We start from the raw sequence: 8,987 nt of genomic DNA, 5'->3' as shown, positions 1-8,987 counted from the left end.
CCAGCGTACCTACGGACATGCTTCGTTCTGCTGTGCAGAATGCAATCCTGCTCTTTCAGACTCTTCTGGACACTGATGGGAGCCATGCTGAGACCGTTTTGTAGCAGTAATGGTACCGGTATGTAATGGTATGATGTACCTTAGCAGCACATTAAAAATGTTTCAAATGAACTGATTCTGCATTAATTCTCTTCCCCAAGTCCTTGACATTAATGTTACCAAGTTTGGTACTCGTACGGTAATTAGTTTGCGTGCTATAAAGTGTTAAATAGGGAAAGTTTACAAACAATCCTGTTGGAAGAACATCCGCAAGTGAGCATTATAGCAGAGATTGAAAATACCGCTTCAGTTGTAAATTACTTTATTTTCACACGACCGATTTCGGACTGTTATAATCCCATCCTCAGGTGTCGTAGCTGTGCTGTAGTCCCCGAGCGCCGCGTGTACCAAATCAAATGGTTCAAATGGCTCTGAGCACTATGGGACTTAACATCTGTGGTCATCAGTCCCCTAGAACTTAGAACTACTTAAACCTAACTAACCTAAGGACATTACACACATCCATTCCCGAGGCAGGATTCGAACCTGCGACCGTAGCAGTCCCCCGGTTCCGGACTGAGCGCCTAGAACCGCTAGACCTCCGCGGCCGGCCGCGTGTACCAGACGCGGTGTGCTGCCTATGAGCGCAGAAAAGCACTCCGTCTTCATGCTACAAATGGCCCATCGCGACCATCCGACCGCCGTGTCATCCTCAGATGAGGATGCGGATAGGAGGGGCGTGTGGTCAGCACACCGCTCTCCCGGTCGTTATGATGGTTTTCTTTGACCGGAGCCCCTACTGTTCGGTCGAGTAGCTCCTCAATTGGCATCACGAGGCTGAGTGCAACCCGGAAAAAGGCAACAGCGCATGACGGCTGGATGGTCACCCATCCAAGTGCCGGCCACGCCCGACAGCGTTTAACTTCGGTGATCTCACGGGAACCGGTGTATCCACTGTGGCAAGGCCGTTGCCTATGAGCGCAGAGGTGGACTATTAAATGTGTACAAAGTTAGAAGTAAAGCCATGATCCGAACGTCGTGGCCTCCCCTTGTTAGAACTTTTTTTTTTTTTTTTTTTTTTTTTTTAATCATTGAAAGTACGCTAAGCCGTCGGCACAAGGACCCTGAATCCGAACGTTGAGCCTGCCGAGTTTCTGACGTCATAGCGTGGAACAGCATGTCGGGGAGTCTCTCCGAATGTGCAGAGCAAAATCTGTCTTGTCAGATAATCTGAACCTGCGTTTGAACGCTGACCAATGAGGTGAGAGGACGCCACTACGTCACATCCACGCCATCTTCCTTCGGTGTAGAGTTGTTAGGCGCTATATTGGCTTCCATTTGAAGCCCGTATGTATATACACCTTTTCTGAGCACCAGAAAACTGGGGAGCTCTCGAAAGCCCTCCGTTAACTGTATGACTCGTTGTAATAAAAGGACGAGAAACATCATATTCGTGGGAAAGGAATTATTGTAACTTGCATGTTATGAGAGTACGCCATTTGAAATCAAGAGCATGTTGAGGACCCGTTAAAAACGCATTTTTTAGTACAATTTGTTATAATTAAACATCAGTTAGTAATATAGCTACAATCAAAGCTTTCAGGACATCGTAACAAGTTAGTTATGGTTTCTAAATATTCGTGATCGTGGAAGCGCAGAGAGTAGCGTCACAGCTTTTGTAGTGAATGAAGTGTTGGAGGTTCACATCCCACTACACCCAATTTTTAGCTCTAACCTTCGTGTTTTTAATAGGTTCTGACATCTTCTTATCAGTTTAATATGATATTCGATGCTATGTAAATATAAGTGCGCTCTTATTGAAGGGTGAGTTTCTTCGATTGGCTTAATCTACATGACACTTGCACTACCTCCAGTAAGATATTTTTCCCCGTTTTTCCTTTTAAGTTTTGTAATTCACATGTAGAGATTCTGCACCTTAATAGGAACAATGGTCAAGTAAGAATGACCTTACGGTTTTACTAAACAGTGAGAATTATGAAATAATTTTTATCTTACGTGGACAACTATTCTAAATTTGTATCGCACTATTTGTAATGGAACTTTAATAAGCCGATGTCCTCACTGTCTGGACATGGTACTTTCTTTTTTGCCTTATGTTTTGGCAGATATTGAAATTTTTATTTACGTTTACTACAAACAGAACAACCTGACTAGCATATGGACAGTGGAGAAAAGTACGTTTTAATAGAGCTAATATGGGAATCTTACGCCCGTCCATTTCGTAAACAGTGTGATTTACGAGCAAGATACGGCAGACAACTGTCGCTGGAGAGCTTTGCGATCGCATATACGACGTTGGACCCCAAATATAATATGCACAAGTCGCGTCGTTTTTCTGAGCGTTCAGTAGCATGTTGAAAGGTCCGTGTGCCGACGGCTTAATGTTCACACTGTATCATACACGTTCTCCCATGTTGTGTGACTGTATTGCTCTACAATCACTTTAAAATAACAACTGGAAAAAAGTTATGATTTTTCCCTAAACATAATTTCACAATTTTAATTTCTTGAATTTTAACTATTACAGTAAATACTGTTAAAGTAGAGCTACAATATCATTGTACTATCTATGTTATGTGGCAAATAATTCATTGCTGTAGATTCAGAAGTTTCTGGGAAAAAGGTGGTTTTATACTGAAAAATGTCATGTTGAGAAAATTGCGTTTAAAGAAAAAATTTTAATATACAGCCAACTGATACATAAAAAATGTTAGAATCCTCCTGGATGGTATTTCTCATCTCCTCCTTCATCTTCCTCACCCAGTGCTGCCCTCCTTCTCTTGGATCTGGCTTCTTTTGACATATTGTTTGTTGCAATCTCTGCCTTCATGATTCGCAGTTGGTCCAAGTCCATCACACTTTTAGTGGTGTTGTAACCTTTATGAATGCCAAGATATTCCAAAACCAGTAGTCTTCCAGAATACTCATCATTAAAAGTAACAACAGCATCCAAAACACCAAGTTCAAAGACTGACCTTCCAACAAACACATTTTTTTGTATCCTTGGCCATACAACACTGTTAAATGATTCATTCGCATTTTGTGTTTTGCCCTTGAAGAAATGTCTCGACAGCCCTGGTTGGGCAAGATCCTGAAATACAGGTTTCATGGCAAGCATAACAGCCTTTGGTACAGTAATTTTGTGCGACGAAGTGTCTACTTTACCCTCCTCTTTTGCCTTCAAATATTTACACCATTCAGTGGAACACAGGTTGTGTATTGGTTCAGCATCTGTAGACAGCTTGTGAAAATAAATTGCCCAAACGGCTCTCTTCATACCACCTAAATTATCTCTCTTACTTCTAATAGCCATACCATAATATTGTGTAATCTGATCAATTTGTTTATCAGTCAGTCGACGTCTTAGACCATCAGATAAGTTGGTACTTCCCAACTGCTGTTCGAGTCTACTTAGTCTCGTGCCCATCCTCTTTTGCACATGATTAATGCACTCTAGTTTTGTAATTGACAAATCACCATACGGTTTACTCTCCACCATTGCCTTATACGATCATGATTCTCCATCCCCAAGAAAACTCATGAAGCGAACAGCACGGTCATGCTGGGAACGTTGCAAAATTTTCACTGCAGAAGCAACCTCCATCCCTCCACTAGTTCCTTCATAGTTTCTCTGACAATTCATTTCATGCTTAGTTTGCTTTTCAGTACTCTTGCCTGTTTTCCTACAACCCTGACAGTACATGTTCAACACATCAACATCCAACACTTCCCCTTTGTCGATGCTGATAATAGATGGACATGAATTCTTTGACTGGAAACCTCTTTTTTGCCAGGAAACGTCGAATGATATTGCTATGTCAGAACTAGCATATTCTGCTACAGCCTGCTCTGCTGCTGTAGTTATTGACTCCATAGCACACGCCTTGGCACTAATTCTTACTATGGAGTTGTATTTGATAGATTTTGTAGGGGGACTAGGGAGGTTCAGCAAGCCACAAAGAACTTTACCAGCTGTAGCGACCCTTTTTCTATCCCGACTTCCGTATCTTGCATGAAAGTTGGAATGTTAATTTATCTATACATTGACTGGTATTGAGGGGTTTTGTTTTATCCCGGCTAGTTCTTAAATTAACCCCAAATAGTCACTACACGTATAGTCTTCCCAGTTCTGAAGGAAAAAACCATAAGTAAATTAATACTAGTGTTTTCAATAGATTCTCGTTCACTTGTTTCAGTTACTAGTCTACAGTTTATTCTTGGTGAAAATCACGTAACCTAATTATTTATGAACCTAAATCGAAGTAAAGTTCAAGACGAATAGTCATTTTTAAATTAACACGTTATTTTATTTAACAATAATTATTAATAAATCAGTTCATTCACACGATCGCATTCAAAGGGGTTCTTTGAATAAGTATCTAATCTGGAATCCCGTCAATATCAGAGATACTAAACAATGTTATCTCACTTTCGATAAAAAGATTGTTCCCGTTTAATATCCATAAACTGTCACGAACTATGATTACTAGTCGCGTGAAGTAAAGCTTTTCCACTATCACAACACAAAGTCCGAATCTGTCCAAAAATCAGTAATTCCGTAAAATATTTAAATCTTCACACGAAGTGACGTTAAAGTCAGATTATTGTTCACCTCGCCGTTCCTCTAATATGACAAAAGTTCTAATTCTTATTTGGAATTAAAGCTTCCCAAAAAAAAAAAAAAAAAAAAAAAAAACAATCTCGTCGCGATTTATTATTGCGCCCTGGTTTAATAAAGCTCCTATTGTTGCTTCCTAAAGCTGTACGTCCCAATTGACTTCGAACAGACTTAGAGGATAGAGACTGGACTATCATAATTGCATTGTATGTCTATTTATACTTTAGTAAACGCTATCTTTGGTGTTCAAGACCTACGTTCTGTGACTATAATATTGATTTTCTCATATATAAGAATAACTAATAATTTAACCATTTCTATCGTTCCCCCCCCCCCCCTTCCCATGCTTCCAAAATTTATGATTAAAATTCTTTTCTTTTTCTATTATTTTTCTACTAATGGCCTTTTCCTATGCATCTAAGTCCATAGAAGTATCTTAGATTAGTGTCAAAAAGTCCATTCTTCACACTTATTTCTGAAGTCTTGAAAGTCTTTTCGCTTTTACAGTTCAAACACATTATTTGTAAAGTACACACCAGACAATTGCGTTGAAATAGCTTTTCAGAAATTTCAATTTCCCCTCCACATATGCGACAACACACTGTTTCACACATAGATGAAATAAGTAATGGAGATTAATAATGATATTGCAGTTTGTTTCACTGTCTGAAGCTGCGTTGTATTTTACATCATTACTCAGCAGTTTTATCTTGGAAGCACTCGGAGGAGTAGAAGGACTGTCACTGTTTACAACCAAATTATCACGCCCTTCGGCGCTAACCACGCTTTTTACTGCTGCTATATTTGTTCTGTAGCTTCTGTTTCCTTTTGGTTTAGTCATGACGAAAACTATCATAGGAAACACAGAAACTAAAACGTGGCTAGTGGATAACTGTTGTTGTCAAACACAAACAAATGTACAGTTCAAAGAGTTTGCTGCGAAGTACCGCCAGTGTAAGCAACTTATGAAACGGCCAGTTGTCTACAAAACAAAAGAAACCACAGCCTTCTAGACTATGTAGTTCCAGAGAAAAATGCCAATATGCGAAATGATGGAAAACAAAATTCTCGGAAATGTCATTGCATAATTATTTTCAAATATTTATTTAAAATAGTAAATAATCGAATATTTCAATAAAACCAACACCAAATTAAGCATAAACACCCATATTTTCATAATTTGCATAAAAGTAAAAATGTCAAATTTTATCATTTGGGCGGTACGACTCTCCATAAGGCAAAGCAGTGCCGCACCGTCCCTCCCAGTGACAGTATGTACTGTGTACTTGAGCTGGCACACGGGGTCCCTCTGACGTGGGAGAGAGGAGAGCAGGCGAGATGCGCCCAGCTGGCCGCTTGCGCAACCGCGTCCGTTTCCCACGCCGCGTCGCGTAGCGTCACGTCACCTCACATCACATCACACCCACATACCTGCGGCGCGGCCGGCCGCTGCAGCTGCTGGCAGAGGCAGTGTCAGGGCGGCCCGCTTACGTAACAGGCCTGCCTCGCCGCTCAGCTGGTGACCTTGCCCTGTGGACACGGTGCATGGGAGTCGTCGCCACGGCCCTTCATTACACTCTGCCTCCGCTGTATCTCCTCATTACTGACCGACTGCACCCTCCCACCCGCGTCTCCAGGCAGACCGCCAAGTCTCCGCCATCATACAGTGAGGTGACAAAGAGTCACGGAGAAGCGATATGCACATTTACAGATGGCGGTAATATCGAGTACACAAGATACACTACTGGCCATTAAAATTGCTACATCACGAAGATGAGGTGCTACAGACGCGAAATTTAACCGACAGGAAGGAGATGCTGTGATATGCAAATGATTAGCTTTTCAGAGCATTCGCGCAAGTTTGGCACCAGTGGCGACACCTACAACGTGCTGACATGAGGAAAGTTTCCAACCGATTTCTCATACACGAACAGCAGTTGACCGGCGTTGCCTGGTGAAACGTTGTTGTGATGCCTCGTGTAAGGAGGATAAATGCGTGTCATCGCGTTTCCGAGTTTGATAAAGGTCGGATTGTAGCCCATCGCGAATGCGTTTTATCGCATCGCGACATTGCTACTCGCATTGGTCGAGATCCAATGACTGTTAGCAGAATATGGAATCGGTGGGTTCAGGAGGGTAATACGGAACGCCGTGCTGGATCCCAACGGCCTCGTATCACTAGCAGTCGAGATGACAGGCATCTTATCCGCATGGCTGTAACGGATCGTGCAGCCACGTCTCGATCCCTGAGTCAACAAATGGGGACGTCTGCAAGACACAAAACCATCTGCACGAACAGTTCGACGACGTTTGCAGCAGCATGGACTATCAGCTCGGAGACCATGGTTGCAGTTACCCTTGACGCTGCACCACAGACAGGAGAGCCTGCGATGGTGTACTCAACGACGAATGGCAAAACGTCATTTTTTCGGATGAATCCAGGTTCTGTTTACAGCAACATGATGGTCTCATCCGTGTTTGGCGACATCGGGGTGAACGCACATTGGAAGCGTGTATTCGTCATCGCCATACTGGCGTATCACCCGGCCTGATGGTATGGGGTGCCATTGGTTACACGTCTCGGTCATCTCTTGTTCGCATTGACGGCACTTTGAACGGTGTACGTTACATTTCAGGTGTGTTACGACCCGTGGCTCTACCCTTCATTCGATCCCTGCGAAACCCTACATTTCACCAGGATAATGCACGACCGCATGTTGCAGGTCCTGTACGGGCCTTTCTGGATACAGGAAATGTTCGGCTGCTGTCCTGGCCAGCACATTCTCCAGATTTCTCACCAATTGAAAACTTCTGGTGAATGGTGGCCAAGCAACTGGCTCGTCACAATATGCCACTCACAGTCTTGATGAACTGTGGTATCGTATTGAAGCTGCATGGGCAGCTGTACCTGTACACGCCATGCAAGCTCTGTTTGACTCAATGGCCAGGGGTATCAAGTCCGTTATTACGGCCAGAGGTGGTTGTTCTGGGTACTGATTTCTCAGGATCTACGCACCCAAATTTCGTGAAAATGTAATCACATGTCAGTTCTAGTATAGTATATTTGCCCAATGAACACCCGTTTATCATCTGCATTTCTTCTTGGTGTAGCAATTTTAATGGCCAGTAGTGTATAAAACGCCAGTACATTGTCGGAGCTGTCATTTGTACTCAGGTGATTCATGTGAAAAGGTTTCCGACGTGATTGTGGCCTCACGACCAAAATTAGCACACTCTGAATACAGAATGGTAGTTGGAGCCAGACGCATTGGACATTCCATTTAGGAAATCACTAGGGAATTCCATATTCCGAGATCTACAGCGTCACGAGCATATCGACTATACCATATTTCAAGCAGTACCTCTCACCACAGACAAGGCAGTGGTCGACCATACGAGAGCAGCGACGTTTGCGTAGCATTGTCAGTGCTAGCAGACAGCAACACTGCACGAAATAAGCGCAGAAGTCAATGTGGGACGTACGACGAATATATTCTTTAGTAGTGTGTGGCGAAATTTGGCGTTAATGGGCTACGGCGGCTGAGGATCGATGCGAGTGCCTTTGCTAAAGCCCGTCTCACACGGAGCAAGATTCGCTGTAAGTTTCCTTGCTGGCTCGCGCGGCGGCTACCTTGCGGGCTCCGTCGTCTGCTAGCGGGCTACCTTGCTGGGAACCTTGTAAGATTTCCAGGATAGGTCCGGTGCTATTTTTCTTGCAAGGTTCCCTGCGTGCTACTTGCGTTGGCCAATCAGGAGGCGTTTCGTTTGTGACGTCAGACACGGAAAGCTTCGGCGGGAAGCCTTTGTTGATAGTCGCTTTTATGCTGTCGTGAGGTGCGGTAGGAAGTTCTTATAATTATTAAATAATGGCACCGCAGTGATCCAAGGAAGCGATTGAAGCATTGATATGTACTTATAGGGAAGAACAGTGTCTGTACGTAGTGAAAAGCGCAAACTATTATAATAAACACTTGCGTGCAGAGGCACTCGAAAGAGTTGCAAATACCAATACATCCATTCGTATAAAATTTGCAAAGGATGTACGATCTTCTATCCTATAAAATAAAGTCGTATATAACAGTCATTATTGGTATATTTATAAAATCAAACAGTAATGAAATAGTGATACTTTTCAAACAAAAGTAGGTGTTATGCGAATTAACCTCAACTCTTTATGAAGCATGGATAGCACACCTTTTCCACCGTTTCTCCTCTTAATCCAGTTTTTCGTCTATTCTTTCTGTCTTCTTCTCTCATTAGCTATCATTCTGCAGTGTTTAGCACCAAAACAGCTAATAACGCCAGTTTG

General features: G+C 42.8%; 1 pseudogene; it reads right to left on the bottom strand.

Annotated features, from left to right (window-relative positions):
* Positions 1 to 895: 895 nt before the first annotated feature.
* LOC126102545 (5S ribosomal RNA) lies at positions 896 to 1,012 on the bottom strand (annotated as a pseudogene).
* Between the last annotated feature and the right edge of the window lie 7,975 nt (positions 1,013 to 8,987).

Source organism: Schistocerca cancellata, chromosome 9 (assembly GCF_023864275.1).
Source record: "Schistocerca cancellata isolate TAMUIC-IGC-003103 chromosome 9, iqSchCanc2.1, whole genome shotgun sequence".
NCBI lineage: Eukaryota > Metazoa > Arthropoda > Insecta > Orthoptera > Acrididae > Schistocerca > Schistocerca cancellata.
Note: the sequence above shows the minus strand (reverse complement) of the source record. Positions and strands in the feature narration are given on the sequence as shown.